At 45.8% G+C, this 26413-nt stretch overlaps 1 protein-coding gene across 3 annotated transcripts in view; it reads left to right on the top strand.

Moving 5' to 3' along the window:
• Positions 1-26413, top strand: part of ZBTB20 (zinc finger and BTB domain containing 20) — a 3989371-nt gene that overhangs the window by 3076421 nt on the left and 886537 nt on the right. For all 3 annotated transcript variants that reach the window (XM_069635901.1, XM_069635902.1, XM_069635903.1), the window contains one exon: positions 19856-19969. The gene's annotated coding sequence lies outside the window, so the exon portion shown is untranslated. The remainder of the gene's footprint in view (positions 1-19855; positions 19970-26413) is intronic.

The raw sequence follows: 26413 nt of genomic DNA, 5'->3' as shown, positions 1-26413 counted from the left end.
TTCAGCCAGCGTCTTTTCTTAAAGGAAAACCTTTTTTTTCACACAATCATTAGCACTGTCAGTGTTTTGGCATAGTGCTAATTGTGATAAACACCTTTAGGCAGGCCATTCTGGTGCCGGAGGCCGGTGCAGGCCTGCAGCCCTCAGTAATGGCTGTCATTTTGTTCAGCCAATGTACGCCATTTCCAGTAGATCCAAATATCCTTCCTCTCATCTTCATGAATTTATTTTTTATTTATTTTTAGAAGACAATCTAATCAAAGCAATTTGGGATTTCTGGAAGAGAAACAAGGTGATGACTCTTTTATCGAGATTGTTTTTCATTAAAAACATGCCTTATTCTTTGCTTGATAGGTCCAATGGGCTCACCTGGAAAATCAATGAGCTAAAGAGCCCAGGACTATGATTGTCTACAGAGGGAACACCCTATTTATAAGGCGACTGTCTGTGTATCTCAGCTGAATAACCCTGGGTGTCATGGGCCTATACATCTTTGCCCACCCCAACATTAGCAAGGCAACTCTTGAAGGGTGATGGCCTTTGAGATCACCTACGAGGAAGTTCCAGAAAATAGGAGCCGTCACAAGGCCAATAATTACTATATATGCCCGCACACATGAATACATGGATGGTGAGAAAGGTGAGGATTCATTGAAAAAAATATCATGGACCAAAATTGCGATCTCACCATGGGGAGGAAAACCACTTATAATCCATTTCAATGGGTTTTTTCAACACCGCATCTCAGAGGATTTCATTTGATGTCAGATGTTGATGGAATCACTGACTGGCTTTAACATTAAATCGTTAAACTATGTTTTCACAGTTCTACGCCGCTTCTCGAAGTAGGTCCGTGCTGAATTAATACATTAAATAAAGTAAATTAAAAAAGGCAATGTTATCAAATAAATCCATTAATGATGAAAAGCTATTGAAATATATTCAATACATTGTGGCCAATATGGTAGGGGCCATAGCCCACCCATTGCTGACAAAGAGCACTTCAATAGTAATTAAGGGTTTTCGGGGGCGTGTGGATTCAGGTTGGAGATTGGTCAAATCACGGCTTGGGCGGAGTCCTCTGATAACATGTAAAAAGGTACTGGATGGTTGGCGCTTTTCAAGCATTGTAGGCTTGGAGATTTGAGCCATGTGCATTATGCGGGAGTAGAGCCACATTTCCTAGGACAGGGATTTCCCCCGATCCTTGTTCTCAGTAGGCTATCGTGCCTATCGTAATAGTCTCCACAACGCATAGGAGTGTCTGAATAGTCATATTGTCCCGCATTTCACAGGATATTAGTGACACCCAAATAGGCAGTGATGCTGCAGGGGTTGTGGTTGTGTATGATGTTCTCTGTGGATGCTTAATTTGGCTTTTCGCCGTCAAGGATCATAGTGACTACGAAGAATAGAAACTACAAACCCCAAATATTGGAAAGAAGATTAATCAATATTGTTTACCAGATGATAGTGTCTCATTTCAAAACTCTGGTTAGATAGCTCTGGAATTGAGGGGCTCGCTTCAGATCTTTGATGGCAAACTGCAGTCGCATGTACTAATCCCAGCAGGGACGACTCAGCCCTTCGTCTCTGAGGGTGATACACTGCGTACCATTGACTTGGGTAATACCACCTAATGCCTTTGGAAGCTGGAGGGATCTGGCGGGATCGGCTGTATTGTGAAGTGGTACACTTTTGATCATTTTCATGAAAGATGCTACATCGAGCCTTATTATGAGTTAGGTGGTAACGGTATAGACAAGGAGGTATTTGGAATACCGCCTGTTTTGACTGCCCACGTGAATCTGTGCCATTTGACAGGTATTTATTTACCTCATGGTGCATGCAGTAATCGCTGCTTGATTATGATACCAAATGTGACCTTAAAAAAATGTACCTGCCCTCAAAAGGTGGTGGTAAAAATGGATCGCCAACATTTGAAAGACTTTTTTACGTTTTTTGAATGGATGTGCTTTCTCATAAGAGAAATAATTATGCAGTGGGGGGGCTCTTCAAAGTTGTGGAAAACGTGGGCATCTCAGAGTCCCACCTTCTGACCCCCTTTGCAAATGAACCCAAGAATGGGTCAGTAGTGACCCTTCTGTGTAGTGTTGTACATAGTAGAGTAGTGGTATGATCCGCTAAAGCACCCAGCCAATTTCCATCCCACCAACCGGAAATGAAAATGCGGCATGTGGTTTTCTGAAAAATGGCAGGATTACCCAAATTACAGTGTGGTGTCCGCAGATCGTCACTTGCAGCCATTGCAATTACTGCTTGCCAAAATGGCGTCCAAAGATCCTCTAATCCGATAAAGATATCATTTTTCATTGGTCAATTTACATTGGGGCAAAGGCAAAGAGTGCCAAAGGTATTGAGGTGTAGCGAGCAATGTTTGAGGTCTGATACTGTAAAGCGAGGGCTCTACAATGGAAGGGCAGGCCATGGTAGCAGCTCTCACCCCTCCTAGAAAGGAAAATCCATATGTTGTAAGATTGGGGTTTATTCAGTTGGGGAAATCCTATGGGACTGGCAGACATTGGGCCCAGCGTTTGTTCTTCAGTGGTGTGGTAACACACTAGTGGGGTACCCATCTGCTCAGGGTAAAGGGGTACCCGTCTGCTCAGAGTAAGGAGTACCGTCTGCTCAAGGTAAGGGGTACCCGTCTGCTCAGGGTAAGGAGTACCGTCTGCTCAAGGTAAGGGGTACCCGTCTGCTCAGGGTAAGGGCAGTGGATCCATGACACGAGGGGAGAAATGAATAAGGAGGGGACACTGGAATAGGGAACCGGAACCCCATGTTATTTGTGGTTATGTGTTACAAGGAGAATTCTACTCCTCCACACAGCCATTGTTAATGCCACTTGAGGAAATGGAAGAACATTCCTTTTCTTTCTAGTTTTGAGGATCTTCTGTATCTTTTTTTAAAGCCATATTTTAGGGTGCATATCCTCAGCCCACAAGAAAGCTGCCAATCATGGTTTTCCGCGTACGCCGCGTGCATGTCTATGAGATCAGTTTGCATACCATACATGTAAATTAACAGTATTTGCATACTTAGTGGCTAGACTGAATAGCCGGCTGATTAGCGGCCAACCGGGCCAGAGCGGCATACCCTCTGCCTTCTTCGGCCCAGCTCAGGGCAGTTCATTAAAATATATGATTAATGTTTAAATGTAATTTCATAATTACACGCCCATTCTGAGCAGCCGTCTAAAATCCAGCAACAAATGTCACAGTTCAGTTGTGGTATAGCCAATACCCAGCGGCCTGTTCCGCCACAGCGACGTTGGCCGAACGCACGCTTCCAACCTGTCTGGCAGAAACAATCACTTGTTATGCAGTCGATGAACTCACTGAAAATGTATCTCAAGCTTATAGCGGGGCGGCGCGTTCCAGCGACCATGTTATGCCTAAATTGGTGGTTTTGTGTGGGTCCTCTGGTGATTGTCGGCTATCGCTGCAGTACAAGGCTTTGCCGGGGACAAGGCGGATGAGACAAAGGATTCTACCACTGAACAATTTCACACCTGGCATTAAAGCATCCCAGCCAAAATAAAGGCTGGGTTTCTTAGAATTCTCAGAGCCCCCCTTTGTTTGCACCTGATGGGTGTAGCAAGCACAAAGGAGATATGTTTTTTTTTTTATCACCATAGCAGGGGCTTTCCCTGTTTTTAGCTTTCACTGTTGTAGGGGTGCAGAGTTTTTTAAAAAAAAATTTACATTTTTTTTAAATTTTATTTCTTTATTACATTTGTTAAACGCCTAGACCCTGTGGTATCACAGCGTTGTTACAGATATCTTGAAATTACTGCAAAAGAGTTACATTACATCAAACGAAACTGGTACAATTATTGACACAGGTATATACAGTACATGAATCCTTACAATATTAGACAACTACTGATTCAGCTGGACTGTGGGGGCCTTGGGAAGGCGCAAGGCAACTATTTATTAAGTTTAGGGACTTCCGGATCCGTTCCCCCCAGGAAGTCGTGCCCAGGTTGGAAGCCACCTCAAGATCACAAAGCTCAAGCAGCTGCCACCATAGTGAGCCGATGCCCTTTGATGTGCAAAGCCGCCCATCTAAATGCCACGTCATATTCTGTATGTCCTGGAAAATAATTCCTAGGTATTCTTTATTTGCAGGAGAGCGTCTAGTAAACAGGCTTCTGGCCACACTGCAAAGGTATTCAAGTCCAGGCTTGATTAAGAGAAACTGGACCCAATGTTGCAGCCAGACTGGCAACAGGAAAAACACTGGTACATTTAATAAAACATACACAACGTTACACAAAATAATTAATAATTAGATAAACCAATAGAAACCAAAGGAACATCACACAAAAATTGCATTTGGCATATGAGAGGAAAGAAAGAAATGAGTCAGTCATCAACACATACACATAGTGTCACTTAAAATCAATCCTTAGTGTTCACAACACATGCATCACGTGCCCTTGCTGTCCCTATGGATCCAGTGACTCAATGTAGGATTGAGTGCACTCTTATAGCGTACATTGGCTTGCAACCCCACCCCAGTGGGTGTGCCCAATCGGAAAATCGTCCTATAGCTAGCATGTGTGTGCCACTTTCACTGAATATTCATATATGAGTGTTGTTCTTCATTGTCAGCGTTCCTATTGGTACACTGAGGTTTCTGTGGCTTCTATTAGTCACTGTGGAGACAGGTGCCAGTGGTTTAGAAGGGCCTTTAAATGTAGTCCTTACTTCTGCTGGGATCCTTGAGCAGGCAGTGTACAGGTAAGAGCCTGCTAAATTGTAATTGTAATGGGTTATTTATAACGGGTTTGATACCCAGATGTTTCAAAACGCGGACTAGTGGATCGAACCTGTGCTGCACACGTAGTATAGCTTCCAAGACGAGCACGTTGCCCCTAAGCTATCCTCCCGAGACTATCTTCATGTAGAAGGCAATGCGGAAGGTACGATGTCTGTGGGAAGGGGAGCTCAATCACTTAGATCTGGTTAGACCATTCATATGCATCTCTCCGGTGCCGGCAAAGGTCATTTTACAGAAACCACTCTTTTATGTGTGTCAAATTCTATCCTCCATGCCCGTCACTTGAAACTATCTTCTATACTAGTTCTGCTAGATCGTAGCGCTGCATACGACACAGAGCATCACCCGACACTGCTCTCTAGTCTTTTCTTCTCTGGGTATTTCTGCTGTTCCTCTTCAGGGTTTTTCTTCCTGTTTATCACATCTGCCATTTCTAGTGCCTTGGAAGGGCTCTCCAGCATGTTCCTACGCTCTTCTCTTTTCTATGTGATCCCTCAGGGTTCCCTCCTGGGTCCCTGCTCTTAACATTTTATACTTCTCCCCGGATTCCTTTGATTTCCGATCATGTTTTTATTAGGTACATTTCTATGCGGACGCTACCCAAATCTTTCTCTCCTTTCCTTCTTTTGATGATACTATTCATCAGCGTCTATCTGCTTGCCTTCTGGCTGTCATGGATGTCTTGTTTTTTATGCCTCAACACCAGCAAAATTGACATTCTCTTCTTTCCTGCATCTTTCTCAATTATTTTGCCTTCTTCTCTTTCATTTCCTCCACTTAACTTAACAATAGAGCTTTGTTCTCAAAACCCAGGATTTAATTTTGACGCATCGTTTAATTTTTGGACTTGAATATCTACTGTCGCTTGTCGCTTTCATCTCTTTAATATTAAGAAAATATGTCATCTTCTAACTTTTGCTTCTAACAAACTATTACTACAGAAAATTGTCAGATCTTAACTCTTGTTTTCTTTATATATTGGTCTTGTCTAGTTACGCTCTCTTTCTTCTTCGGTCTGCTCCTCATTCAGCAGTTAGGCTACTTTTTGGTCTTCAGTAGTCTTCAAATATGTCTCCCTATCTGATCCAATTGCGCCGAATTCCTGTTAACTTTAGATTTACATTTCATTTTCTCTGTTTATTTGAGTGTATTCACGCTTCGGCTCCTGTTTATTTGTGCTGCTTGCTGTCCTTGTGTCATCCTCAAAGGACCCTCCGATCGGCATATCAGTTTTTCCTTTCTTTTCCCCATCCCTTTGTGCTCCCTCCCGATCACGTTCATTCCAACTCTTAGCCCCTAAATGATGGAACTCGCTTCCCTTGGATAATCGTTCTTGCTCAGATTTTGTCTCTGTTTAAGAAGCAACCTTAACTTTCTCCGACTGGCATTTCCTAAGGTTTCCTCTGCTTGACTTCTGGCGACGACATGACTTTCATGTACTGTGTCCATGTTCTGTTCTTTCATTTAGTCATTTGTTTGTTTATTTATTTCTAATGCGCACCAAACCCGGAGGTAACAGGGCGCAGCAGTACGAAGGTGCAAGGCTTGGAAAAGGTTACAAAACGGTACACAGTATCACAGAGTAAATTTACAAGTACCATTACAAAGGCAGTGTAGCATTATTCACATAAGATTCTAAATGTGCAGGTTATATTCTCATGGCACTAGATAGGAAGTGTGCAGGTTATATACAGTTAAGTTCGATATGTCAGTAGATTGCAGTGATGGGCATTGTAAGGCAGTGTAGTGTTATTTACATTAGCGTTATAAATGTGCAGGCTATATACCGTTATCCTCATTGCACAAGATTGAAGTGTGTATGTTATATACAGTTACGTTCCATATTTCCGTAGATTGTAATAGTGGGCTAAGGCAACATTGATGATGGAAATGCGACAGAGTGACTAGGGGTCAATAGAGTTGATGTAGTTAATTATTTATTAATTTATTTCATTTGTAAAGTGCACATACAACCCGCAGGCATGTTACTTTTGCATTTCCTTGAATAAAGGCGCTATATAAATGTTGCAATAAATAAAAATAGAAATCTGCATCGTTGTGCATCACAAGTGCCATGATGGTCACATGTCAATCATCCCCATTGACACCACCATCCTCCAACTCGTCCTCCTCCTCTGGTGGAATAGGGAAAACCGCAGTGTTTATGATGGCACACACCACGAAATCCATTGTTGCTAGGTGCTTGCCAGATATCAGTAGTTGGGAACATAAAGTGTGGAATCAGAACTGATGATGTAGAAGGTGATTAGGTGGACAGGAGATGGAGAAAAGGTGTTGTGGTGCAGAAGGGTATTAGAAGGGGGTAGGACAGGGGTCATAAATGTTAGTCTAAAGGTTCATGCTTTGCAGCGAATGTCAACAGTTTAGGTTAGACATTGCCAAGAATATTGGTTTGGCACAGCATATCTGGATAGTATTGAGGTCCACTGCCAGTCCTATGCATCGAAATTGGTTTATATTGATCGCATCGAATGCAAAAGCATCGGAAGCAAAAGCCTTGAAAAAAAAATGCATTGAAAAAAAACATTTTTTAATTTTTTTTTAATGGGGGGGTCCCCCAACCCCTGTTTCTTTACCCCTTAAAACCCATTTTAATTTAAAAAAAAAAAACCTTTACCTACAATAAAATGAATTTTCTGAGGCTTTTGCATTCGATGCTTTTGCATTCGATGCATTGCATTCGATGGAATCACCGGATACCATCTGAACCTGTCCTGCGCAGTCTTGATGCTCTACTGTGTGGCCAGGAGGCGTCAGGAATGGGTGCTCTGGGTACCCAGAGTTCCCTGTAAATAGAGAGTGCTCACGTTACTCTGCACATACACCCACAGGCAAGTCTTTTGTTTGGGGGGAACGGTGCACCTGCATGTGAAGGGGGTAGGGCGTGGCACCCTAGCCACCGTAGTAGCTTTTTTTCCTTCTGATTCCTCTGTTACAGCCGGGTTGATATAACATATTGTTTAGTTTGACAGTGCCTCCATTTAAGTTTTGTTTGTATCCGGAAAGAAAAAGGATGAACTGCTATATGAATAAAACATTGAACAGTTTTTTCTCACCCAACAGGAAATGGGGGGCTCAATATGCGTTCCCTGGTCCGGAACAAATACTGAGAAAATGTTTGGTAATTCTGGCACCGTCATTTTTCCGGTTTCATGTAATAATGTCCCCTCAAAAATATCGGCATGCAAAAAAATTGCGGAAAAATTGACGTTTTTTGTGGGGACATTATTACATGGAACATGCAGGGGATACCCCCGCAACCCTCAAACCCTTTTTTATTTTTCAGAGGATCGGGGGACACCCCTGCAACCTCCACTGCCCCTGTCCCTATATATATGGTCACATATATAATGTCGCCACAACCTTTACTCGGCGACATTATATACGGTGACCATATATATACGGATATTATTACCTGATACCATTTTTCCCAGACCTGGAAAACACAAGTCAGCCGGCGGGGGCTGCGACCAATCGGCAAACTTTACCTTCGAGTATCCAGGCTCCAATCAGCAAATAAATGCTTGCATCCCCGGCACAGGTTCTACCGGTGGCGGTAATTCCGGCAATCCTGTTCCACAACGTCTTATGGGACTCCATGGAATGGGAATTTAACGTTGTCTACGCCACCCGTAATATCCCGTTTATACCTGGATATCAGGTGGCAGAGATGGTGGGGGCAGTTTCCCAGTATACCACCGGAATTACCGACGGGATACAGGGCAACTTGCAATGAGCCCCAAGGACTCTGAATGTGATTGTGATATAAAATCCAGAATAAATGCTTTGGGATTGAGCAACAATATCTACTATGAGAGATCAGATTTAGCAGCAAACGAAATGGAAGACTGGGTTCTGTCCCAGCTATTATTTGAGCAGACACCGCTTTACAGGATCCGTTGTATTAGCTTTTTAGAGCTGTTGGGCACTCCCACTGTTTTTATTTTTGGTGGGGGTGGGTGGGAGTTCTCTGTCCTTGTATTAGGGAATAACTATGCCATCCTAACATCTGCCATTGGTCCTCTCTGAGCGACGGGAGCCTTGATCCCACCAGATGTCTGGGCTTTAGACAGGAATGCCGTCTCACGCCTCGTAGGAGACTTCTACCTGGCTTCTGTGGTGCATTCGGGTGGCTGAAGAATGCAAGATTCAGTTGCTCTTTCCTCCACCACAGAGAGAGCCCCAGTGGGGACCCACAGAGGGGCACCCCAGTCTGGGGTGGTGTGCATCACACTACTACCTGGATCCTGCCACTGGCTGGGGCACGCAGCCTCCTTTCCCACTCTGGAAGTCTTTTAAATTCAGCAGGTCGCCTTCCCGTCTCAGTCAATCCTTTCCATTCATTTCCCAGGGCAACTGGTACTCTCAGCTTCCTGCACGGCAGGAGGTGTGGCTGCCACCTAGTGTAGCTGCACCTTATATTTAAGCACGGCAATAGTACACTTCCCCAATCCCAGCTATTCGGAGCAATAGTAGGGAATCAACATTCTTCCATTTCAACTCGGACCCCCTTTCTCTACAACACAGATTGTATGTATCCTGTTTAATTGCGATGCCTCTATGCTGTTTCAGGGTTCGAAATAGAGGGGTGCTGGGAGCTATTTAGCTCCTCTTATAGCCTAGAAGAGCCTGGCTAGCTTAAAACCCACAGTTACCAGGAGCAACTTTTGGATCCGCATGACAACGGATGCCGAACAAACACAACTATGTGATTTTAACTCTGTGCATTTGGGACAATCTATGAATAAATATTGTGACAGATATATATATGATATTTTAAAGGGTTTATGGGCTTTCCATCGAAAACACTTTACAACGAAATGAAAATGCATCCTAGGTTTTGCAACACATGTTTTTCCATCAAATACATTTTTTTTTAAATAATATATTTTGCGGGGGGGGGTTACCCCTCCAAACACGTTTTTTTGCCTTAAAATCCCACCCCAAACAAAATTAACCCTTTACCCCACACACACACATTCTATGGAAACATATTCATTGCAAACCTTTTGATGGAAAAAGTTTTGTTGTAAACTTTTTCAATGGAAAACTGGATACCCATTTAAAGCATAAGGGCTCATAAATAATCTATGCAATTATAGGTTTGCATTTGATGTGGAAGTTAGAGCTACGTAACGCTATGTACTAGCTCCCCATTCCCCAGTGGTAGCTCCTGGTGACTGCTTAATGCTGGTTACCCAGGAGCTGTGTCTGGCTCCTACTTACCCACGCTTAATGTCCAGCCCTGTACACAGAACACCTAGAAACCGACCCACGTGCAGAGGTCAAGGTGTTCTGCATACATCCCACTATGATTACATAAAATGAACACACTTGCCAGATCCAGATGTTTCTGTCATGTGGGCTAATCAAAGAACATGCAAACTTGTACATTGTGTTGTGAAATGCATGCTCACTGTCAGGGGTGTTGCTAGGTCTTGAAAAGACCCCGGGCTATGCTAATCTCAGAACTGTCAGGACTGGGGGCTAGCTAGCCTTTTTGTTGTAGCTCCTGAGATTCTATCCGGGGCTACAAACAAAAGACCAGGGGCTATAGCCCCCCTAATCCCCCCTAGCAACGATTCTGCTCACTGTTGCTCACAGTGTTATTTTGGTGAGTGCTCACATGCCCTCCCTTCCTCCTCATTGTGGTCACTGGACGTTGCCATTCTTGTATAAATGCAGAGATTTCTACTACCTAATCACATTTGCCTCCCATGCACCTGGTACCATGGTGAAATCATGTGCACCGTTGCAGGGCCCTGCCTCAAAATGAAGCTCCCTGGGTCTGCAACACCCAGGGCCCTGCCTGCTTCCTGGCTGGAAATCTGGAAGCCATCTTACAAAACTCTTGATTTGCTATTATAGTGTCACATGACCACATCATGTGACTTCAATTTCATCCTGAAAGTAATCTGTCATTGCAACATTTCGTATTACCAGAGGGTTCTGTGCACCATCTGAGGACCATGCCTCAAAAACAAAGCTTGCTGGGTCTACAAAACCAGCGCTTTGCCTGCATCCTGGTTGGTAGCCTGGAAGCCACCTTCAGTGCTCTGATTGGTTCCCCAGGGTTCATGTGACACACTGCCTTTCTTGTTGTTGAGTATTCCCCGCATGTCTGCAGATAGAGGCCAGAAGTAGCAAAGAGTAGTTTCCTGTTTGGGCTTTTTAGGGCCGGGAAAGGGTCTAGGGCCAGAGATCTTGCTGATGGCAGGACTTTGCTGTGCTCGTCCTTTGTCTGACTCCTGCTTCCACAGACAGGGATCTTTCATCCCAGTAATTCTCCATTCATGCTGGCGCTGTTGTTACCTTAAACCTCAAAGGGACATCCCTGTTCTGGTTTTGTGAACTGTCTTTTGCTTACCTATAGCTCCATTCTAACCCGGCAACGTACACCTTCTCCTTCCCGGCCAACCTTTCCCCACTTTCCTTTCTGCTCACTCACCTACCCCTTTTCCCTTGAGCCGCGCGCTTCCTGCACTGACTTCACTTGCCTATTTCTTCTATCCTCCATCATGCACTTTGACCTTGCTCTATTCCTCCTTGTACTCACTCTTCTGGCTCCTCTTTTCTCATAGCCTTCAGCCACAATTCGTTGTAACTTCTAGCTCACGATCCTCCTCTCCATCTACCTCATCGCCACCACCCCTGCACCCCCTCAAGCTCCCCACTCCTGTTCTCGCAGGATCTCTGACCTCATTGATCCCCCTTGCATACTGCACAACACCCATTCCTCTACCCCACCACCTATTACTGCTTCAGATGGCCCCTGGAATGCACAGTCCCTCTGCATCAATTCTTCCTACATCACTGACCACTGACTCTTACCACCCTCAACTTTCACTTCCATGACGTTGCTACACAGCAGCTCTCCACACTGATGCTGTTACCTTCTACTACTATTCCCAACCTTTTGGCAAGGTCTCGGGAGGATAGCTCAGCGGCAACGTGCTCGCCTTGGAAGCAAGACGACATGAAGCCACACAGGTTCAATACCCGGGTCCACGCTTAGAAACCTCTGGGTATTAATCATGTTATAAATAACCTATCATATCATATCATAAGGGTGGTGGAGTGGGGTTCCTTATCAATAAGTCTCTCACTACTGCCCCCCCTCTCTGTCATCACCACTTCCTCTTTTGAATATGCCACTGTTATGTCTCTTTCTCCTCTTGCAATTCTGCCTTTCCCGCGACACCCTGGTCCTCACAGCGTCTCCTGTGACTTGAATCTTTGACTTGAGTCACTCCCTAACAGTCTTCCCATTGTCATGCTGGGGGGCTTTAACCTTAGCAAGCTCCCTGCAGCCACCCGCCTTGAACAAACTCCCTACTATCTTGCCACTCCTTCTACTCCTTCCTGGAGCAGCCTATCCACGTTTGTGGGAAGTCTCTTGGCCTTATCTTTCTGTCCGCCTCGCTCTCCTCATCTGACCTTGCCATTGAACCCTTGCCCTTTATCACTCCATTGTTCACTTTATCGTCTCGGCTCATCCACCCTCTACTGCTCTTGTCCCACGCCAATGACGGCAAGGCCACTGAAGCCAGACTTTCTTGCACCTTGACTTGATGATCGGAAGGCCTGTCCCCTGTCTCTCCCCCCATTCATGTCTCTTCAATTGACTGCTTTTTCTGATCTTCACTATGCACTTAAAAATCTCTTTGACCAATCCTGTCCTGCACACACATTCCCACGTTCCCATCCTCAGCTCTCGATCACCTCTGGGATCCAGACCCTCAAAACAAAGATATGTCATGACCTGTGATAACGGTTCAAATCACGGACCCCGACCCTGCTCCTAGCCTAGACAGATATCCTTGCTTCCCTATCCTCTGCACTGAACTCTCCCAAATCCTCATACTTCACAAACCTAATTCCCACCCTACACAATTACCCCGCAAACTTTCATCTACCCTCAAAGCTTTCCTCACACCCCCTAGACAATATCCGTTACCGCCTCCCTTTCTGCTAAAGACTTTGTCTCTACTTCACCTCTAAAATCTATACCATTTGTGACACTCAACGCCATCCGCTCTCTCCATTCTCCACCCTCCTGTCTACCACTATCTCCTCCACTTGCCGCCTTTCAAACACTGACACATTTCACCTCCTAATAGATGTTTCTAGACTCTGATTCGTCTCAGACATTATTTAATGTAATTAATGAGTTGACTCTTGTTTTGGGTTTGTGTAACATGCAGAGTTTGAGTTCTTGAGTAAGAGTTCACTTTGCTGTGGGCTTGAACACTCACTTGTGCAGCATGCCTCATTCTGTCCTCTTTTTCGAGCAGTGCGTTTGCATGTGCCCGAGGGCCACGGAAAGGGCTCCCACTGCATCCGTGGTGAATTGCGAGCCTACATTTTGCCCTCCTATAGAGGCCCAGCAGCCCTTTATCACCTGCTTGTAGGTGTGATGCCCTCCTATAGAGGCCCAGCAGCCCTTTTTCACCTGCTTGTAGGTGTGATGCCCTCCTATAGAGGCCCAGCAGCCCTTTTTCACCTGCTTGTAGGTGTGATGCCCTCCTATAGAGGCCCAGCAGCCCTTTTTCACCTGCTTGTAGGTGTGATGCCCTCCTATAGAGGCCCAGCAGCCCTTTTTCACCTGCTTGTAGGTGTGATGCCCTCCTATAGAGGCCCAGCAGCCCTTTTTCACCTGCTTGTAGGTGTGATGCCCTCCTATAGAGGCCCAGCAGCCCTTTTTCACCTGCTTGAAGGTGTGATGCATTTGTTGAGGTGTTTCATGATGGTTAAGGTTGTTCCCCATGCTCAGAACGTGCAGAATAGTTACACGGCTGTGGAATGCCATCAGGTAGATGGCTTTGCCGGGTATGCAGGGCCCCCGCATAGCAGCATCAAATCTGATTCTCCTGTAATAAAAATAGTCAAAGGAGGAGGCTTTGGGGGGAACCCCCACAAGCATAATTGAAACAGAATGTCTATGAAGTTTTTCTGAAAAACACCCACCGTAAAACACCCGTCGTAAAAACGGGTGTCGGTAAAATGACCTGGAACCGGAGAGATACCGGAGAGATACTACGGTGCAGTGAAAAGTTTCTAGACAAAACGTCTTTGCCTGGAATATTTCTGCATCCACAGGGTGATGGCACCACAGCGAATGTCGCAGTCCGGGAGTGGCAGAAAATAACGGGAAAACAATTCTGAATGCACATTTTGTGCGCATGCGGCATAAAAGAACATTTTGAATCCTATAATGCCGAACAAAGGGAGCCGGAGTTGCAGGGGTGTCCCCCGCTCACCTAGTTCGGCTTTATGGGCTTCAGGGGTTGCAGGGTTGACCCCCGCTTACATTACATGAAAAGTAGGGGATACATCTATAAAAAAAAAGCATGATACATTTTTTAAATGTGGAGATGTTGGCTTCTCACTTTTGGGAAACAGCCATTTCGGCTGCATATTTTTCACAAAGATCCTCGCAGTCCATGCCACTAGAACACCATTTCTTCAATCCTAGATTTACCATTAACAAACAAGGCCCTGGGACACAGAACTTAAGGCCAATTTCTTCAAATTAGGCTAGCCATGAATTTAACTCCCAAAATGCATTTGTTTGTTAAATGAAAGCCCATGGTGGCTGAAGGTTTGAGCGAGTGACGTAGGACCTCATTGCAACTCCGGCGGCAGCCTGCCGTTAAAAGTGGCAGGCTGCTGCCGGAGTTGTGATTTCTTCCGGCGCCTGGCTCAACGGAAACACAAGGGGATTACGACCCCCGGTGTTCCTGGAAGTCAGGCTCTGCACAATTGTAAATCCCCATTCCCATTTGAGTCCCATGGGATGACGGGAGCACGGCACTGTTAATTAACGGTGCTGGTGCTTCCCGGAGAGTCTGCAACTGGGTGCCGTCCTGCCCGCCAGGTCAGAACTGGCAGGCGGGACGGCTGCCACCCGCAGACTCGGAGTGTGCAGGTCTGGTAACAACGGTGCTGACAGGCTTACCGGCACGATTGTTACCGCACCAGCATGCTCGTAATTAGGCCCATAGTCATCTAGTCAAACTAAAACAAAGCTTTCAGATGCATTTTTATTTTGCATTATTGTAAATATCAAAAACATACAAGGATTACCTTTTGATACCATTTTCCTTCAAATGTATTACAACATTGTTAGTTACCTATGTTAATGGTATGCATTCATGTATGATTTTGTCAACTTTAAACTTTGTTGATTATACTGTAGAGTTTTTCATCTATAAAAGTGGGAATATTTTTGCCAAGCAGCACAGATGTGCTGTACGGCCCAGTTCCGGATTACCCCTGTTCCCTCGCCCACACAATTGGACTGATGCTAAAACTGCGTGAGCGGAACCCACACCAGTGTCTGCACTGGATTGCAGCACAGTCGTACACAATCGAGCACTTTCTCTGGGTAGACAGTGAATCCACGAGAAGGCCGGAAGAATCGGCCACAGTTCCATTGTCTGGATTTGAGGGCCCCTCTGGCACTCATAACCACAGTGAGCCAACTGCACAAGGAGTAGCTGCACCATGCTTCAGGGAGCTGCTGATCTAAGTGCACTGCCGGGTCCATGGCACTGGGAAAGCATATGAAAAATGCATTACATAGCGGAAAAACACAGGGGCAGGCCCGAGCCAACATTTCTCTTTTATTTTTATAGAAGTTTTAGAATTTATGCAGTCACACGTAACGTTTTCCTGATCTCGTCCAACAAGAAAATCTGTTGGAAGCCATTAAGGAGACAGGAATGAAAGGGAACAGTGTGTTCAGTCAAACAGTTCTCTTTCTGTCTCCTTATTTGTTGAAGATGTTTTCGCAGGATACTTTCCGAAGCTCAGAAACAACGGCGCAGTAAGGCCGGGTACAAGATGGCCGACGCGGACAAAGCCAATTGTTATCAAACCTCAGTTTTCGGTTAATGCGGAGGGGGAGGGGACATCTAAGGTGCTTTTGATAGTATTCCTTCTGGTTCATGATTAAGCATACATACTTATTAGTTTGGCCCAAATATACCCGGTCACTGTGAGAAATTAAAGGATTATCAACTCTGCCGTCCTACTTTTTAGATAAGACAGTATAATGTTGCCCCACCTTTTCCGAGCTGTGTTTGGATGGGTTTGCAGGGAATTTACAGTATCACAGCTCGCTCAGACTAATAGCGGAATAATGGATAATACAGGGATAATCCTTGCTGTTTTTTGGCAAGTTTCGAAGAGTCCCCTGCAAACCTGGAAACCCTCGACTTGGCACAATATGGGTACTTCTTCGACAGATAAGAAGTGAATCCTCGCAGGCTGGTGGTGAGTCATCACGAGACCAGCGAGAGTGTCTTCCCTGGCACAGTCACCGTAGGAGCTCCCAGGTCTCTTAAGACTACGATAAATGTTTTATTTTTGTTAAACAGTACTATAGATCAGAGTCTGTGGTTCATGGTGGAAGACTTTCCCACCCTGCTCCATAGAAAGCAATAATGTGCATTATCACAATAAATCTGACCACCACCAAAGTTAGCGGGGCTCTGCTATAGGTGAGGGCCTGAAACATGAGGTGTGCAGCACTCTCTCACTGCTGCCGTTAGTTTAAGTTTAAAATAAGATCACAATTAAATAAAAAGTAGTTTACTTGATGCACTAGCTATTGCGCTGAATCGCAGGGATTCGTCGCTTCTCTCTAGGTGGACACTGCCTCTGTGAGGCTACGGAGGCGCGCCCGCTCTGTTCAAACCCTCCCTCGGGGACAAGGCAATTGGGACCTCACGGGGAGAGACTCCTCTTTTTGGGACAAGGACTCCCGTTCCTGTGGGGAACTCCCTAAGGCAGCTACCATAGCCACATCTATGGGACTGTCTTCTATGAAGAATACTATGTCTACTTCATGTTTGGCTGAAGACAATGTAAAAAGATATTCACGTGGAGAAAATAAGGAAAATGTCTCTAAATAGAGACATGCATTTAACTGTGACGAGTCAGAGCCGATAGAGAGAAGGATTGTGCTAAAGGCAGGTGAAGTCCCCTGATCTTCTCACGCCTTGTGAAGGTGGGGCCCAAGCAGACCGGGAAGGCTGTGAGTTTTGAAGAACCTGAGCAGCAGAGTGTAAGGTGCCAGAGCCCCAGAGTTCAGGACCGCAAAGGCAGCGATACAAACAGGAGAAGAAGGAAGAGGTACCAGAGCAGCACCTGATTGAGAGCCAAGTCCTGCAATTATCCCCCGCATAAGGCGAGGTACTGGGGGAATTAGGGAACAACGGGAGGCCGCCAGGAATCATTATCTACGTGAAGGAACCCGTCCCAGTCCTAAGGGCTTAAGAATAACCAGAAGGTTAAATGACTTGAACTGTAAAAATCAAGAACGAATAACAAATAACCCAGTAGGGCAAGACCGGGGCTATATGAGGAGAGTAACACACCCCAATCCTGAGGAAAAAAGATTATTGAAGACTCCACTTGGCAAAGGAAGGGAACAAGATATAGGAGGGAGCTTTAAACAAGCCAGGTGGGGGGCCAACAAAGACTGGTAAGAGAACCCCTGGAGGAAGGGCAGGAACCCTATACATTCAAAGTTGACACCTGGAGAGAGTGTAGCCCTGAAGCACAGTACGAGAAAGAGGAGTTAAAGCTCGCAATTGAACAGGATGAAAGAACAGTGAGCCTGAGAGAGAGTGTTAGTGGCAAATAAAACCTGAGAGGAAATGCAAGCAAATATCATTTCAAAAAATCTAAGCAAATAGACTGTGAAGAGCAGGTAGGTTGCGACAGGGGTGTGAGTAACTATTGTAAGGAAAAGTACTACAAAGAAAGGACTACAGAAAGCACAAGTTCCAAGAGTAAATTTGAGGAACTACAAGAGTTGATAAGAAAGACTATCAAAGGAGATTACGCTAAGAAGTATATAATACAAAAGGAAACCTGTATATAAAGGGACTATCTAAAGCGAAGAGAAGAGCGAGCCAAGAGGAGGCCTTCTCTTGGCCCATTTACTTTAGTCATGCTCGTTGGTAGTGTCAGATAGCGTTAGTTTGGATAGAGGGCATATTTACTTTGGACTTCCTGACATGCAACGAGCCCCTTCTTTAGATAGGTAGGGTATTCCCTTTAGCCATAGAGAGAGACAGGCCTTATTCTTTAATTTTAATAAAGAGAGTACAGAATGTCCTCAAAGTGTCCGACTCCTTCAGACCCACCATACTAGGTAATGTCAGTTTACAGGGAGTGTGACATGACAACAAATTTGATATATTGCAATGAAAACTAATACTGATTAGCTGGTGGATCATTATTGCATCATATCATTAAGAAATTGTGGACAGCAGGCCTTTATGACCAATTAGTGCCCATTTTCAAAGCTTTCCATTTGGTTCATCTATGAGGTGCACAGCCCTGTACTGGCCCCCAAACTACAACAGCATGTGCATCAAAGATTCCGAATAAACTGAGAACATTTGCCTCAAACCCTTCTCGGAGTGCACCATTGTAAAATCTCGAGGAACGGCCTTCAAAATAAAGTGGAGGGGCTTCAGACCTCATGAATTCCCCTCCCGGTCCTTACAGAAAACTACAGAAGGAAATATTTCTCCAATTATTTGAGTCTTTTGCCAGAAGACATAACAATACTTTTGATAAGTGCCCGACAGAACTGCAAAATTGCTTGCAAAAGATTAATGATGCACGAATTGCACTGGCCTCTACGCTATACTTGACTTTTTTAGTTACCTGTTTGTTGAGCATCCCATGCCACTTGGCAGTTATTGCAAAGATATGGTCCTACTTTCAGGGGCTGAAGGCTTTATCGTCGGGGGCTGGCGACCGAATGAGCTGCTTCTTTCCCTCTGGATGGTGGGACCGCTCCCTCAGGCGATGGAGTGCGCAACATGCCTGGTCATGCCAGGGGGCAATGGTTTCCTTGAATGGACTTGTCTTGGGACTCTACTTTGATAGGGGGACGCTTAGGAGGGATTTCAGGATGAATTTTGGAGAGTCGTGGGAATATGTTCCGTGCATGGTGCGATGTTTGCCTCCATGATTTTTGTCAGAACCCACTCCCTGAGTATTTCTGGGTCCATTGTGGCTGAGAGTAGTGAAGGGGCGGCTTCTAAAGATACCAAGGTGCATACATGTTATTTATCCTAGTTTCTATGTGCACTTCCTTCCAAAGAGAAGGGGCGTTGAAGCCCTGAATGAAAGAGTACTGGGGTTAGTTCCTACAAGATGCAGAAATCTGCATCGACGACTGGTTGGAAGAGTTGCTCACCGTCTCCACCTATGAAAGGGCTATCTACAAACAAGCAGGGGATGCTGATACATTTCTGGACATATGGGGGAGTTTCCTTGATGCCTATGGTGAATGGGTCTGATTCAGAGCATATGCTAACCTGTTCTTTCATAATTCTATGTTATTTGCAATGTATGTTGATTTGCTCTTTGTGACCTTGTAGACCAATGTTATTCTGGTCAAAACAATTGTCTTGTTGAGGATTGTTTCATGCTTATCCATGAATTGTGCAATTAATATGTCTTCTTTTTTCTTTATGAAGGTCTTATTTTCTCTTCTTTTCCTTCTTCCTCTCTTCTTTCTGTACTTAAGTACATTTTAGCATGTTCATTTTTGGCTACCGAGTTTTTTGAATTCACCTGTATTCCTCTTGTGAATATTTAAACCCTAGTTGTCATGTTTTATTTATTATGATATAAAATAAAACATTCTATAACTGGGAAATCGGCCCACGTGGCACTCTTAATCCTGCCTGAGCTGCTGGCGTCGCCCTCTACTTTCTGGGAAGCATCGAGTTCCTTCCCTGCTAGCAAGATGCTCAGTGCAGACCTACCAGACTCCCAAGATGAGCCAAGGAAAGAGCAAAGACACTGGAGCATATGCACAAAATGCTGTGCTTGCTTTCATGTTTTTTTGTAAGCTACCATTCCCTGTGAAATGTTGTTTTTCTCATGCTTTCTGTTTTTAATTCTATTCGAAAAAACTCATCCCATGTGTCTCTTTCTTTTTTTTTCTGTTGCCTGCCCCTACTCGGCGTGACTCCGGCGGGGGGGTGATCTTTAGGAGTGGCTGCATCCTAATCCCTGTTCCAAGGGGGCAGAAGGAGGCGAGAAGGAGCGCCGCCTGGAAGGAAACCTCTCCGTCCATATGGTGGACTTGAAATGCAGCACTAACAAGGTACAGTCAAGCCTTCCTTCCTTTCCCGAAATCGGAGGTGTAAACCGCAAGCAACTGGAAATCCAGCTGCCAAACCACCTGTGAAATTGCACAAGAGAAGCCCTTGCCAATGCATTTTTGTTCAGTCTTAACATCATTCAGTTGCAGGCAACTCAATAGCTGATTTGTCTAGCCGGGCTGCCTGTTTATGATTCTCAGGAGTTGTTGGCGTGTTTGACTCCTAGGGTTATCAACGGAAGCCTGGAGTATCCTTCCAGACGTGGGGCGACTTGTGTTTTTTTGCATTTGAGTTTATATAGCGCAGCCCCAGCTAGGAATCAATGGAGCGTTGTACAAGTAGTTTGGAGTAAAAAAGGGTCGATGCAAGGGGGAGACTATTGGTGACAGTAGCTTGGATATCCCAGGGATGAAATATACCAAGGAGTAGCAGGTCCTAAGTGAGCCTAGTTATATTCTGAAGCGCAGGCTCTTGAGTTCCTTCCTAAAATGCAGGAGCCTTCGAGCGGTCCTGATTGCCACTGGGATTGTGTTCCAGTAGTTTGGGGCGCAGCAAGAGACTGCCGGTTTGCTGCTTTTCTCTTTGCAGGACAGTTTAGTCGCAAGCCTTGCCCTGTCTGAGCCCATGAGTTTTGTGGCTGGCTAGGCTTGTGATCTAGCAATATTTACTTCATATATGATGCAGCTGGAACACAGCTGGTATGATGTGCATTAATATTGAATGTGTCTTGCATCCCAGGTGGCAAAATGTGGCCGCACCTGGCGTTCTACTCATTTTAAGCAGGGACTGGCAGGAGCAGTCTGTTTACTTTTTTCCTTCGTTCCCTCGGATCTACTTACACGGAGATCAAAATGTGATCCAGACTGAATTAAGACTCTTCATATGGTGCCGTGATGTGTGTGGCTAGTGATTCTGAGGTTCCGTTTAAGAACTCCGTCTTCAGCATCAACATGCCTTGGTCAGTCTCTGGCCCTTCAACGATAGCCTCAAAAAAAGCTCTTGGCGGCATTTCAAAAACCCATCCTAGAGGGTTTCAAACTTGATAGAACATTACGCAGAAGAGTGCCTCAACTGACGGACGTAGGCAACTTCCACAATTCTAGTTTTAACTCCTATGTAGTTTTATTGGTTTGGGTCTATTTGACCTAAAACATTTGACCTAATCCCATTTGATCTAATTTATTTGACCTTTGATTCGCTCTATTATACGGGGGGAGACCCCTGTAACTCCCCCACTTCCCTTCAACGTAATCTATACCCTACCCACCCCATATATATATTTAATTAGATTTGACTTAAAAAAAGGGTAAACAAAAATCGTGGGTCAAATGTTTTTAGGTGAATTATGCTAATACTGTTTGATCTAATTGTGGAATTCCACAGAATTCTGGCTCCTCTGTTGGAAAGGAATAGTGCCAGAAGGATGGGCCATCTTTCTGCACAGTTTGAGGGAGTACGTGAATATTGTGCTAGTCCTTCCATTCGGAAAAGTGATCCAGGCCTGCCGAAGGCAAGGATGTTTTATGGAGACTGCATACAAAGGTTAATTTGCATTGTTGGTGCTTAGTTTTCTTCTCAAATATTGAGCCTTTTTTAATTTCATAATATTAAAAAAAAGGTTTCCAAGTGTTTCCTTCACCGAATAGTACCATGTTTTTGTTAATGCCTGGGTGAGGGATTTTAGATATCTTTGCTAAACAACAGACATAATGCTTATTTACTACCATCTACCATACGTAAAGCATTGGATGTCACTGCAGTTGATCTAACGGAGGGGGACCAGGAGAGTATACTTGAGTTTTTGATAAGAAAAATGAATCCCTATTTAACATTTCTGTTTTAGAAAGATCACATTTTTAAGTTTCTTTGAATCAACCACACATTAGCACTGTAAGAATTCTAGTGGCATAAATAGGGCTTCTAATGTTTGTTTTGGCCTTTGAGTGGTAAACCCAGAGGATGCATTCATTTGCAGGCTGTTTTCTTGAATGCCAGGGCTCCTGCTTCAAAGGGACAGCTGGCAGAACCTAGTGCACCCCCTCCCAAGGCGTATGGCAAAGTAGATAGCACTTGGCAGAGCCACTTTGCTAATAGGCGGTAAGAGGTCATTCAGGATCCTTGACATTAAAAAACTGCAACTTCACCGGAATCCTAAAGAAGGGAAATGTGGCTGCACGGTGTGACACCATAGCAGGCCCTTTCAGCAGCTGGCGGGTTAGAGTTATCTTTGCACTGCTGTTGGTTCATTGTCTGTGTCCTGTGGTGTGTCTCCACAGCTGACTACATCACTTGGAATGGGATGACACTGCATGGTTTCAGACGTCATCTCAGCCACAATGCCCATGCGTCAACGGACCGTCCACGAAGAAGGCTACAACACGCTGAAGGTGCCCGGCCCAACTGATTCCAACTGCATCGTTCAGGAGGTTACACTCCGTGCAAAGATGGCCGCCGGGAGGTTCTATCCCTCCACCAGCCCTGCCGAAGCTACACGGCCTGCTCCAGCCCCCCCTTGGCTTCCAATCCAATTGGATCAGTGATCCAACTAATGGGGATGCAGTGCTTTGCTGGCATGCAAAGCCGGCTCACCCACAAGGGCCACCTACAAAGGCCTTGCCTGCTGGGGCCTTTCAGGGCATGGAAGGCACCCTCCTTCCTTGTTGCCCTCTTGTCTCTTCAGTCTCTACAGTCTCTACAGCCATATACAGCTGCACTATGCCTGCATCAGACCGGATTCTCTAGTCATCCCAAAACCAAAGAGGACAACACTCTCACCATGCGGGCTCAACGGCTTGCTGTCTTCCCGGCTATCACCAGCCGTTGAAAGTTATATTAACAGTTCATGTGCCACGATCACCCCCAACCCAAGCCCACCCCATTCCCCCACCGCTCTGCTCCATGCACTCACCTAACTACCTGCATCCTGATTCCACAGCTACTATTGTTCTCTCCATCTCTCCCAACACTCTGGAGCCTAGATCACCCATGCCGCCACTCATGGCAGACTGCATGCCATCCCCTCATTTTGGTCCCCATTCCCCAACTGCAGGTCTGAGTACATCATCCAAGCACCCATTCATCATCTCCTGCGCTACCCACCAACCTACACCACAACCCTCCCTGTTCCTCCCCACACTCCACTCCTTGCCAGCCACGGCCCTCGTGACTCCCATGCATCTGACAATGGCCACCCACCTAGCAAACCCCTCCACAGGATGACAAATGAACTATGGAGTCTCGTGCCCCCAACATCTTGCCATACACACCTGGGCACCAAACACCAACCCTAGGTCACTGGCAAATGATGACCCCTCAGCACGTCACATGTCTAATGCCCTACTGTGCCCACAGTTAGAACGCTCCTAACACTCGGCAATGCGCACCTCAAATCCCAGCACCCCACACAGATCCTTCACCCACATGGTAGGGAACATGCAACGCAAATCTAAGAATCTGCACAACCACCCCTGATTCCCTCCCAACTCCCGCCACTATGACTTCACCCAACTCTCCACCCAAGCACCCTTCACACCTATCACCGCCACCCAACAACTATCGTGTGCACTCATCAATGCATGCTCTATCATTAATCATGCCATGGATATCAAGGACCTAATCGCCAACCACAACCTAGATATCCTGGCAATAACAGAGCCGTGGCTCCATCCCGCCGCAAGCCCAGCATTCTCCATCGCAATCCCGGGTGGCCATACTATCCTCTGTTTCGACCACCTCACACAAAGGCGGCAAAGTCGCCATCATCTATAGTGACACACTAACCTTCAAGACCCTCACAATTATCGCACCCCCCCTACTGTGACCTACTCAACGCCAAGTTATCACAATTCCCCACCTCCACGATCACCTTCCATGTTATCTACCGCCCTCCTGGCCCAGCGAAATCCTTTGATGATGGCCTCTCAAAGCTCCTTAGCATCAACATCAAACCTACCTCCAAAGTATTCCTCATGGGGGACCTAAACCTGAGACTTAGCAACCCTTCAGACAAAGATGCTCTCACTTGCTAATTTGATGGCCTCTCTATGCTTCACACAACATGTTTCTAGCCCAACACATGGTTTAGGCAGGTCTTTAGACTGACTATCCGACATGAATTGCAATGCAACCAACACCACCATCACCCCAATCTCTGGTCTGACCATTACACTATTACCTTCAATGTGCCCTCAACCTATTCTCACCCTACCACCACTCGCCCTTTACCCCCCGCAATCACACGATGCTCCTGCAACCTCACTAAAGAGCATCTCCTCCCCATGCTTGCAGCTGATCACATCCTCGCCCGTGCAGCTCTACCTTCCACCCCTAGCAACCTGCTCTACACCTACAACACACCATCCTCTCAGCAATCCATACCATTACACACTCAAACCCACAAGACCAAACTAACCACTCATATAAACTCTTGGTTCACGCAAAGTCTCCAATCCATGTGTGTCCAGAAGCAATCCATTGAAACCACTTGGCGCAAATCATCATCAGCATCCAACAAAACTAGCTTCTTTGACTTTTCCAAAGAACATAAACAAACCATCCTTAAAGCCAAAGCCACAGCCCTCTCCAACAGTATCTCTAAAGCACAATCCCAGTCACGTGAAATATTCTCCATCCTGCGTGAACTGGAAAACTCCATCATCCCCACAGCTAATTTCACCAGAGACGACTCTTGGTGCCAAAACATCCAAGATGCCCTAACTTCCAAAATTGCTACCCTTCAGATCAAAATGAACGAGAAGCAAGCGGACATCTATGCCAAATTGCCTAAACCCGACCCTATGCCCTCCGACCCCTCCATCCACCCGACTCCAGCACAATCACCTTTAGCTTCCTTCCGGTCACTGAAACTGAAATCTCCAAGCTCATTGCAGGTCTCAAACCCTCACGCTGCCAAGGAGACATCTGCCCCGCCCCACTCCTCAAGGATTATGCAGAAGCTCTTATACCTATCATCACCACATTTGTCAACTGCTCCTTCAGCACGAGTTCCATCCCACTCAACCTGAAGGATGCCTGGAGCGCCCCCTTCATTAAAAAAGCCTCCCTTGACCCCCACCAACATCCTCAGCCCACGCCAATCAGGTTTCCGTCCAGGTCATGGCACTGAGTCAGCCCTCAGTGACTTAAAAAAACAAGTGGATGACATTCGCGACTCCAGCAACCTAGCCTTCCGCTTATTGCTAGACCTGTCAGCAGCATTTGACCTGGCCAACCACCAAACACCCTGCCATCACCTCACCACGGCCGCCAATTTTTCCACATAGGGAACCAGCTGGATTGCCTAATTTCTCGCTGACAGAATTGCTTGTATTGTCTCAGGCAGCACAGCTGCCCACCCAACTTAGATTCCCTGTGAGGTCTCTCACGGCTCTCGTCTCCCGAACCATATACAATATCTAAACCAAACCACTCTTTGACCACCTTGACTCCCTCAGCATCTCTTACACCAGCTATGCCGATGACGCACAACTCCTCATCCCCCTCACCGGCAACTACGATCAAGACTCAAGCAGTATCAATACAATATATGACATTATACAAGTGTGGATAGCTGCACACCATCTTTGCCTCATTGATGACAATCGATCCTTTACCGTTGATGCCGTTTCCATCCCAGTCTCTGAGTCTACCTGATTTACAGCCTTAGCATGACCCGCCATGTCAACGTGATCGCCTCATCAGCAGCCCACACCACCAAACTCTTTTTTTTTTTAATCAACCTTTGAATGTGACCAAACACTTTCTTTCCACACCTGACCACCTGACCATTGCAAGAGCGATAATCGTCTCCCAACTCGACTATTGCAACTCTCTCCTTTCCGGCACATCGGTACGCAACCCCAACAAACTTCAGACTATTGTGAAAAACCTGAATGTTTTTCACTTCCCACTCCCAGGGATCCTCTAAACAAGTGGACAGGGGAGGCCCATCAATTTCGGACCCCGACGCTGGGGGCGGATTAGTGAGGGAGGATCACTTAGGTAGAAGGTCCTCTGGTATTGGGGAGGGATTTCCCAAAGATAAGACTTGGTATCCCCCCTTTTTGAACAACCTCCTACCCGACATTCCTTCAGCCTACATGGCTTACTGTTCCCCAGACTCCCTTTTTCCCCATTCTTTTGTCGAAAGGACTGAGATGAGGTAGAGGAGCATTTCACCAGTATACTCTTCCTTTCCAAAACATCACAGTGCCATTAAAATAAAAAAAAAAACACATTCAGAGGCACTTTACTATTTTCATGAATGTCCCACTAACAAGGTCAGGTGAAGTAAGGCACTGGGTGAAAATTGTGTCTACCTGAAGCCTGTTAATACTCCACAGGTGTATAAAAGGAGTAGCTGCAAGAAACAGACCAAACGATTTGGAGCCCGAGAAGGCACCCGAGCCAGAGAACATGCTGACATGCAACTTGGAAAGTCTGAGCAC

Source organism: Ambystoma mexicanum, chromosome 7p (genome assembly GCF_040938575.1).
Source record: "Ambystoma mexicanum isolate Mex_15411 chromosome 7p, UKY_AmexF1_1, whole genome shotgun sequence".
In the NCBI taxonomy this organism is placed as follows: domain Eukaryota; kingdom Metazoa; phylum Chordata; class Amphibia; order Caudata; family Ambystomatidae; genus Ambystoma; species Ambystoma mexicanum.
This window is presented reverse-complemented; position numbering and strand designations above follow the sequence as displayed.